A 9335-nucleotide genomic window follows, 5' to 3' on the forward strand; every position below is an offset into this window, starting at 1 on the left:
CCCATACAACTGTTTAAAATAACTTAAATAAAAGGGTCTCGTTAAGTAATTAACTGTCACATGATTTCCCTCCTTTCTACGATCCTGCGACATAACCAATGGACGGACAGTAGATACCATGTCTGAGTAATTTTATCTTTTCGGATCGAGCAGAAGTGAAGATTGAATTTACAGTACGTAAGGCACTCTTTTACAGATTAGGTACAGAATTATTTCAACATGAGTTACTACTAGTACGAAGGACGAAACTGGTAATTGGAATTACACACATTAGAACTGAAACCTGTATCGAAATGAACCGCCACCATTTTGAAAAATGTGTTTAAATATCCATATTATGATTATTTTTCATTAACTTCATTCTCTATATAGTGTAGGCTAATGTGCTATAGACGGTATAATATACCTGCATAATGAATACGTCCGCATGGACAGCTCAGTTCGTGAGTAAAAACACTCATTGTTAATACTGTATTGTATTCTGATTAAACAAAAACCTAATGAAAATTATCAAACTCAAAAGCATGATATTTCCTAGTTTACGTAAATGGATGAACTACGTTTCTTCCCTCCTATACCTAGTAAAGTGATTTTTTGTATATTACACCATCGAACTCCAGTCGTGGAAGGAGGTAGCAACCGTTGATCCAAAGGTATAGCCGGGTTAATATCAGAAATGTTAGTAAAAATAAAATGATGTCCCTGTATGTTACATTAGCCTCTTTTTTTTTTTTCTACATTTGTATCTTTTATAACTTCTGAGAAATGTATACCCAAAATTGAGGAATTTAACATTGTAAGATGTGGAAGTACAGAATCCCCTTAAAATCAATCGCCGAAGGCCGGGTTTGAACACGTGTATCTCGAAACTAAGCCCAGCATGATAACCGCAAGACAACCGAGAGCGACGCTTGTTAAGTAAAGTGAGATCACAGACGTAAAGGACTCATTAGAAGGGAACTCTCATGAATAACCATGTTATATGGCTTGTTTTCCTTCTGGAAACAGTGCCTGAAGCATATAACTGGATAAAGTATGACTTACGGTTCACTGTACATCCACGATGGCATAAAATATTTGATCTGGGATGCAGGCCGAGGTCTCAAATTGACGTGGCACGGCGTGTAGCGTCACGACAGTGTGGGTAGTTCTCCCGGGCTGTTAACTATGCATGCGGCCCCGTCGCGTACCTGTGAATTGTTAAACAACAGTTTAGGAGAAAGAGAGGTCCTCGTGCTTTCATCTCTAGCCACTATTTTTCCCCTCCGAGGTCACGCCTTAAAAGCCAGCAACCCCGTACATCTCTCCCCTAGTCTCGAGGTGTCATTCCGACCTCCTCTGTAAGCGAGCACGCCATAAACGTGAGGGCACTATGTATCAAGTTGGACATGTCTGCTTGCAAGCTCTTATGTCGGGAAGACAAGTCCTCCTATGACGACTGATAGGTATACAGAAAAATCAAAAGCAGCTTTGTACCGTTTAGTATTAGTAAAATACCATATAAATACAGTGGAATCTTTAATTCGAACACTGAGGTGAATTTGTAAACATTCGAAATATATTCATGATTCTATTAGAGAGCAAATTTTTTTTTATGAAATTAATACCAATAAAAGAATTAAAAGATACACGTCAACATTCTTTGCTAGCATTAAACTTGTGTATGCTTCACGCTTTCACGTTGTGAATGCAAAAGAGCTGGTAAAAACTAACTTGTCTACATCTCTACATACATTTTTATCTAAAAATTTCTTAATAGTAATATACGTTACAAGAGCGGTATGTTGACGTTTTCATGGTCGAGGAAAAGATTGAAAAAGCAAAACGTAGTTGAGCTTTTTTAATTTCCGAGAACATGAAAACAAACATACCGCTCGTGTATCGTACATTATTTTGTGCGAAGATCCTTTATTACACACCTGAAAGACGAATTTCTAATTAGTTGCAATGAAATCTCCATCTTGGTTTCTGTTTAATGACGGCAACTTCGGAAAACCAAAATATCTTTCCTCAACATTGTTGCTATAAAATGTTTTCTGTGTTTACTATACTCCAGCAGGCCGTGATATACGTCTGTCTTTTTTTTCCCCCGGTCTATAAATGCGAACTTAAAACAAACGGTAAGGTTATGTAATTATTTATTTTAATATTTTAACAATATTATTTATAAAACATATTGCAGTAATAACATCGGCATCTGGAATCTTGTTGATTTTTTCACGGCATCCTTAATGTTACTTGTATCAGGAATGTGATAAGTTTCGTGGTGTAGTAGACTTTACTTAATTTTTGCAAATATTTAAAAACAATAATTAACATTGCAATTTAGGTGAAATTGCACTGGTAAGTTTCCAATTTATAATTATTACTACGTTAAACGTCTCTAAAAATAATATGTTAAAAGCCTAAAGCAGTAAAATGAATGTCGCGCTTAAGCGGTAAGAAGAGGGAAATTGTTATGTTTGTTATGTTGGGAATACTGAATGTGGTATTTCACACGTACCGCGTATTGGTTCTGTAAGGAAAACAGGCAAATACGCACGATCTCGCACAAAAGTTATTTTTTTATGCATAGCTTCTGCTCAATAAAATAGAGTAACAATCTCATTCATTAGCTATGTGAGGTAGGACGTTTTCATTAAGCCTGCATAAAATGAAAGATCTATTGCTACTACTACGACTATTGCTACTAATAATACTAAAAATACGACTATTGCTACTAATAATACTAAAAATACGACTATTGCTACGACTACTGCGACTACTACTGCAACTACTTGTATTACTACAACTACAACTATTCTTCTACTACTACAAGTATTCTTCTATTACTACAACTATTCTACCACTATCACTACCACTACAAGAACCACTACCACTACTACTATTAGAAGATTTTCACAAATTTGTCCTCTTCCAAGTTACTGACTGATGAATAAGGAGGGAAAGGTCACATACCGTACATCTAGGTTTCATCTACAAAAACTCAAAAGATTTTAGGAATGTTGAAACTGTCTTAAAAATATATAATAGTTTAATACGAAGTAAATTAGAGTACGCATCTATAGTTTGGAACCCTCACTATCACTCGCACTCGGTCATTCTCGAGAGAGTACAGAATAAAATCCTAAAACTGCTATATACGGAAAAAAAAATCATATTACAACATATTGCAATCTTATGACTCCATGCTTGTTGAATTCAATGTACCATCTCTCAGTAGTCGTAGGATAACAGCACAACAAAAATATTTATTCAAAACCATAAATGGTTTAATAGACAACCCTCATCTTCTACAGCTAATTAGTTTCAATATTGGTAAATCAAATTTGAGAAAGCGATCTCTCTTTTATTTGCAGACATCAGAAACACTAACTCATAAAATGTCTCCACTTTTATTAATGCTTCGAACATACAATCATCTATCAAATAAACAGGATTTAGATTTTTCGTTATCATATAATATGTACAAGAAAAAGTTATGTAAAGCATTACTTGATGTCAATGATTTAAGTATGTTAAGAATTATTAGAGCTGATTCGTATTTTATTATGCTTAAATATTTAAATGTGTATCTTATGTTACAAAGAACAATATATGTATCTACATACTGTATATAGCAATAGTTTCATGATCAGGGGCGGATCCAAGGGAGGGATTAAGGGGATATATCCCCTCCTGAAATTTTGAGAAAAATACGAAACAAGAAACAAAAATAATATTAATTTTAATTTGTGGATGTACATAGGAATTAGAGAGTTTTCCACGTAAATTCTCTTTGCTAAAATGTTAAATTCCAAGAACTGCAGGAAGACAAACACAGCGTTCTTACTTCAAGACAGAGTCATGAAGAGTATTTTAGGCTTTTAATTTTCCTTCTCTTCTTAGACTATTTCATTAGTCAGCTCAAGGACAGGATTTAAATCATAAGAGAATCCTAAAGTCCATATAAACTTTGCTGCCTAAAAACATAGTGCGAGCATCAGATGAAGATTTAGAAACTGCTGTTGAGGCTATAGTAAATCAGTGGCCCAATGATGTTGATGCATCACCAGAGTCTTTCTTCAATGAATTGAAGATGTGGAGAAGAAATTTCCTTGATCAGAAAAATTTTCACCTAATACCTACTGATTTTATATCTTTGAACAGGTGCAATGAAATTATTTTTCCCTGCACTCGCAAGGTGCTGAAACTTTTCTGCACGTTGCCTGTAACTACAGCAACACCAGAAAGGTCGTTCTCAACCTTGCGGTATTTGAAGGCTTACTTGAGGAGCATGATGAGAGCAGACAGATTAAATGGACTGGCCCTCATGTATATACATAAAAATGTAGAAATAAATACTCATGAAGTACTGGATGAAATGTCTAAGAAGCCTCGTCGCCTTCTTCTGTAAATGTCATGCTGTCATTGTTTTTGTATTGCAGTCATTGTAAATGTTGAAATTAAAAAATTATGGTTTATTTAACAACGCTCGCAATTGCCGAGGTTATATCAGTGTCGCCAGTGTGCCAGAATTTTTTCCCTCAGGACTTCTTTTACATGCCAGTAAATCGACTGATATGAGGCCTGTCGCATTTAAACACACTTAAATGCCATCGAGCTGGGTTGGGGTAGAACCCGCAACTTCGAGCACAGAAGGCTATACCGATACGCTACTCAGGCCAACTTGTAAATGTTTGTGACTCGGAAACAAATTTTTACTATCTCCTCAAATCCCTCCCCGAAAAAAAATCCTGCGTCCGCCCCTGTTCATGATAATATGTTAACCTCTAGTTGCATGTTAGTTACAGTTATAATCATACATCCTACTGTAATTGGAACACATGTTCTGCAGTAGTGATGAAATAAATAAATAAACAAACAAACAAATATATAAATCTGTAAACAATAGCGTTTGGTAACCCGCTCGTTGATCTTACCTGCGTCCAGTCAGTGGATAATAGTACGAAATCTGTAACGGTAGCTACGACCTTATTCCGTTCCAATACCTGTCCATCACTATGACGTTTAAGAATAGAATCTGAATTTTTTTAATTGTTAATAACCGAGGTTACCAAGAAACGCTCTGGAATTTTTTCTACAATTCCATATTGGACAGTATTTTTGTTCAAAACAATATGGTTCAGACTATGAATTATTATAAAAATGCAACCTTCGAATTAAATGTGAATCTGTCACATTGGTTTAAACAGAAATTTCTAGTAGAATAAATATTTACTCGAATTATCTAGTGTCGAAGTGGTAGTATTGGTAGTGTTTGTGATAGTGGTTGTGAAAGTAGTAATAAGAGTAGCTGTGATAGTAGTCGTAGTACGTATTTGTAGTAATAGTAGTAGCAGCAATACTCGTATTTGCAGATGTAGTAAGTTAATAGAAATAGTAGTAGTAGTGGCAGTAGTAATAATAGTCGTAGTAGTAATAGTCGTAGAAAAGCAATAGTCGTAGCAGTAATACTGTAGAATAGTTGTAGTAGTAGTCGTAATAGTAATACAAATAGTCACAGTAGCAGTCGGAATAGTCGTATTTATTATTAGTAGTATTAGTAGCAATAGTTGTAATAGCAGCAATAAATCTTTCATGTTGTGCTGGCTTAATGAAAACGTACTACCTGACACAATGAATGAGATAGTTCCTCTATTTTATTGAACAGAAGCTATGCATTACAATAATAACTTTTAAGAAATGTTTAGATACAAATTTAGGGATCCTGCTTTTTCGTCACAGGTATGTTTCGTCACATTTTACATTTTCGTCACACTATGATTTATCACAGTATACAAATTCGTAACGGCCATATTCTGTCACATATACTAGACAAAGAATGTTAATTTAATGTTGACTTATTTCCGGAGATACCATCATCGATATTGCAGAGATTAAAATATAATAGTATTTATTCTTCATTTGCTATTCTAATACCGTTGCTTTTCTAACTAATTTATACAATTCTCCATCATAATCAAACTGGTATGTATGTACTGTACATCTATTACCAGGCAGTACATCTCACTTGACGCTATGTGTCGAAGGAAGAACAATTGTTTGTATACATCTTAAGTCAGATTAGTGTAATTTGTAGCTAATCGACGATGTATGCAATGGAGGGGGAAAGGAATTGGCCATCCTACCCCATATCCTGCCTTAGTTGCTTCATGTTCATGAGTGATACCTTATTGGTGTCATTTACGAGGTCCAAACCTGTCTTCGGACAGTTAACTAACCAACAACAATTCATCAAAATCTGCAAATCTAAAAATTTGTCGTCTCTTGAGCTTCATTAAAACGCTCCACTCCTAGATCACAAATAAATATAATAGCCACTAAAGTACCTACAGAACAGGATTGCATAATTTTTAAGTTCCACATAGTTTTCTAAATAGATAACATAGTTTATGTGCGTCAGGAATAATAGTAATATACGTTACAAGAGCGGTATGTTGACGTTTTCATGTTCGAGGAAAAGATTGAAAAAGCAAACCGTAGTTGAGCTTTTTTAATTTCCGAGAACATGAAAACAAACATACCGCTCGTGTATCGTACATTATGTTGTGCGAAGATCGTTTATTACATACCTGAAAGTCGAATTTCTAATTAGTTGCAATGAAATCTCCTCTTGGTTTCTGTTTAATGACGGCAACTTCGGAAAACCAAAATATCTTTTTTCAACATTGTTGCTATAAAATGTTTTCTGTGTTTACTATACTCCAGCAGGCCGTGATATACGTCTGTCTTTTTTTTCCCCAGTCTATAAATGCGAACTTAAAACAAACGGTAAGGTTATGTAATGATTTATTTTTCATTTTAATATTTTAACAATGTTATTTATGTAACATATTGCAGTAATAACATCCGCATCTGGAATCTTGTTGTTAATGTTACTTGCATCACGAATGCAGTAACTTTAGTGGAGTTTTAGAGTTTACTTAATTTTTGCAAATATTTAAAAACAATAATTAACATTGCAATTTAGGTGAAATTGCAGTGGTAAGTTTCCAATTTATAATTATTACTATGTTGAACGTCTCTAAAAATAATATGTTAAAAGCCTAAAGCAGTAAAATGAATGTCGCGCTTAAGCGGTAAGAAGAGGGAAATTGTTATGTGTGTTACGTTGGGAATACTGAATGTGGTATTTCACACTTACCGCGTATTGGTTCTGTGCGGAAAACAAGCAAATACGCACGATCTCGCACAAAACAAATTTTACCTCCAATCTATATCATAATAGCTCCATTTCAGCGTCATTACTTCATTGATATTGTAATTGACAGGAAAGCAAGAGAGTATAAAAGAATACAGTTCATTGAGCCGAGGTCCCTCATCCGTGAACAGTAAATCCCGGAGCAGGAAAGAAGAGCACCGATTACTCAAGTCCAAGAGACAGAGAAGAAACAAAGTCACTCGAATAAGGTGACGTTAATTGTCTTTCAGGGACGACTGAGCTTTAGGGCGAGGGCAAGACGAGGGGCGAGAGAGGGTAACAATTGAATTACGTGCCGCGGCGCTTATCCACCTCAATAAAGCCCCATTAAGGAACAGTTAACCCACTTAGTCACAGGACAAGCGAGTGAAGGCGGGTCATAGCTTCGCACGCAGGCACCGCCGCGTCTCGGCTACTCTTTCGCCTTAAAGATGAATATAAATTGAAGGGCCTCAGATTTCAGCTTGCAAAATCTCTGCTACAGCCTGCAGCCTTGTTTTGCCTGTTCTGTAATCAAGGTATCTCCTCACCTGTTCCTGTTTCCTGCAGGCAGCTTGTTACAACGCCGTTGCTTCTCCCCCTCTACTCATATTCTTACCCTTAATTCAAAGTTCATTTTCATCTCGTTGTTTCCTTTGCTATCCTTGTTCCTACTCTTCTATATTTCATCTCAGAAATCATTAAATTCACAGGAAGCGTTGTGAGTTGTAAAAACCAATTTCGGCCTCTTGATAGAAATATACGGTTTTCATAATCCCACATATCTCTAAAGTCCTTTTATGCAGGGTCGGGCACAATGATATCCCCGATTAGAAACATTAATAACGAGCACTATAGATCCTATTTTACCATCGTACAGAAGAATGTATGCCATTTTGACATCATTTTGTTTTAAATATAATATCATCCAAGTACTTGCTCTCACAAGCTATAGGGGAGAGTCGGGTATTATCGGACATCGGGTAATACCGGACAGTGAGTTTCTTTCATCTACAACACGATGATAATACCTGATTGACTTGGTTACGTTTCTGTGATGTCGCATAGAGAAACGTACCCATGTCATTCAGGTACTACCATATGGTGGTAGAAGAAAGAAACGCACTGTCCGATACTACCCGATGTCCGATACTACCTGACTCTCCTCTACACTCCTCAAAATAGTAGTAGTAGTATTTATTTATTTAACCTGGTAGAGATAAGGCCGTCAGGCCTTCTCTGCCCCTCTACCAGGGGATTACAACTATAATATGAAGAATAAAATTACAATTAATATTAAATTTACAATTACAATTACAATACAAATTAAAGTACGACAAGAATACCTGATTAATGAAAGCTAGACATTTTATCATAGAAGTTAAGAACAAAGAATATTTTTGTATTTACTGAATTACAAATTGAACCTAGAATAACAAAATTCTATAGTGATGAAATTATCGGATATTGAAATATTTTGTGCTAGAATAAGAGAACTATTTACAAGAAACCATGTCTGAACGAGTCTCAATTACTGACCAAGTGCCTAGTAAGTTTGTGTTTGAATTCAATTTTATTTCGACAGTCCCTGATCCAGGTAACGAATTCCAGAGTCTTGGCAAGGCTATTGTGAAAGAGGACGAGTATGAGGAGGTGCGATGGGATAGTATTGTTAGTATTGTTTAAAAAATATGTGACTGTGCGTCCTTCTTTCTCAAAAAGCATGGCTCTTATTATTCAAAATTGTGCAACAGGACACCAAGTTCACCGTTGTGGCTGAAGAGTTAGCGAGTCTACCTCCGAACCCAGCGGGCCCGTATTCGATTTCCGGTCGGGACGAATTGCCTGGGTGAGGTTTTATCGGGGTTTTTCCCTCACTCCTATGGATGAATATCAGTTAACTTTATCAGGCGATTGGAACCCCACTCATCTTCGCCACTTCCTTTCCTCTCCTATCATCCTTTCATTCATCACCCCGTTACTTCTTCTGGTTTTTAGTTCGCTCTACAGGCGGCCCTCCGAAGCTGCTGGCTCTCTCAACCGGCCTCCGTGGATTGTATTCATGTGATGATGGATAGCTTCTGCAAAGGAACCCGGTGCAGACCTTCTTGGGGGAGGACTTCCGCCTCGGACCGTTAAGGAAGCCTTGGGG

The 9335-nt window shown here is 36.3% G+C and overlaps 1 long non-coding RNA gene across 1 annotated transcript in view; it reads right to left on the bottom strand.

The window, feature by feature from the left end:
• Positions 1–1061: 1061 nt before the first annotated feature.
• LOC138692558 (uncharacterized) overlaps positions 1062–9335 on the bottom strand; it is a 667779-nt gene continuing 659505 nt past the window's right edge. The window contains exon 3 of the long non-coding RNA XR_011330081.1: positions 1062–1190. This is a non-coding gene — a long non-coding RNA (uncharacterized lncRNA). The remainder of the gene's footprint in view (positions 1191–9335) is intronic.

Source organism: Periplaneta americana, chromosome 17 (assembly GCF_040183065.1).
Source record: "Periplaneta americana isolate PAMFEO1 chromosome 17, P.americana_PAMFEO1_priV1, whole genome shotgun sequence".
Taxonomy (NCBI): domain Eukaryota; kingdom Metazoa; phylum Arthropoda; class Insecta; order Blattodea; family Blattidae; genus Periplaneta; species Periplaneta americana.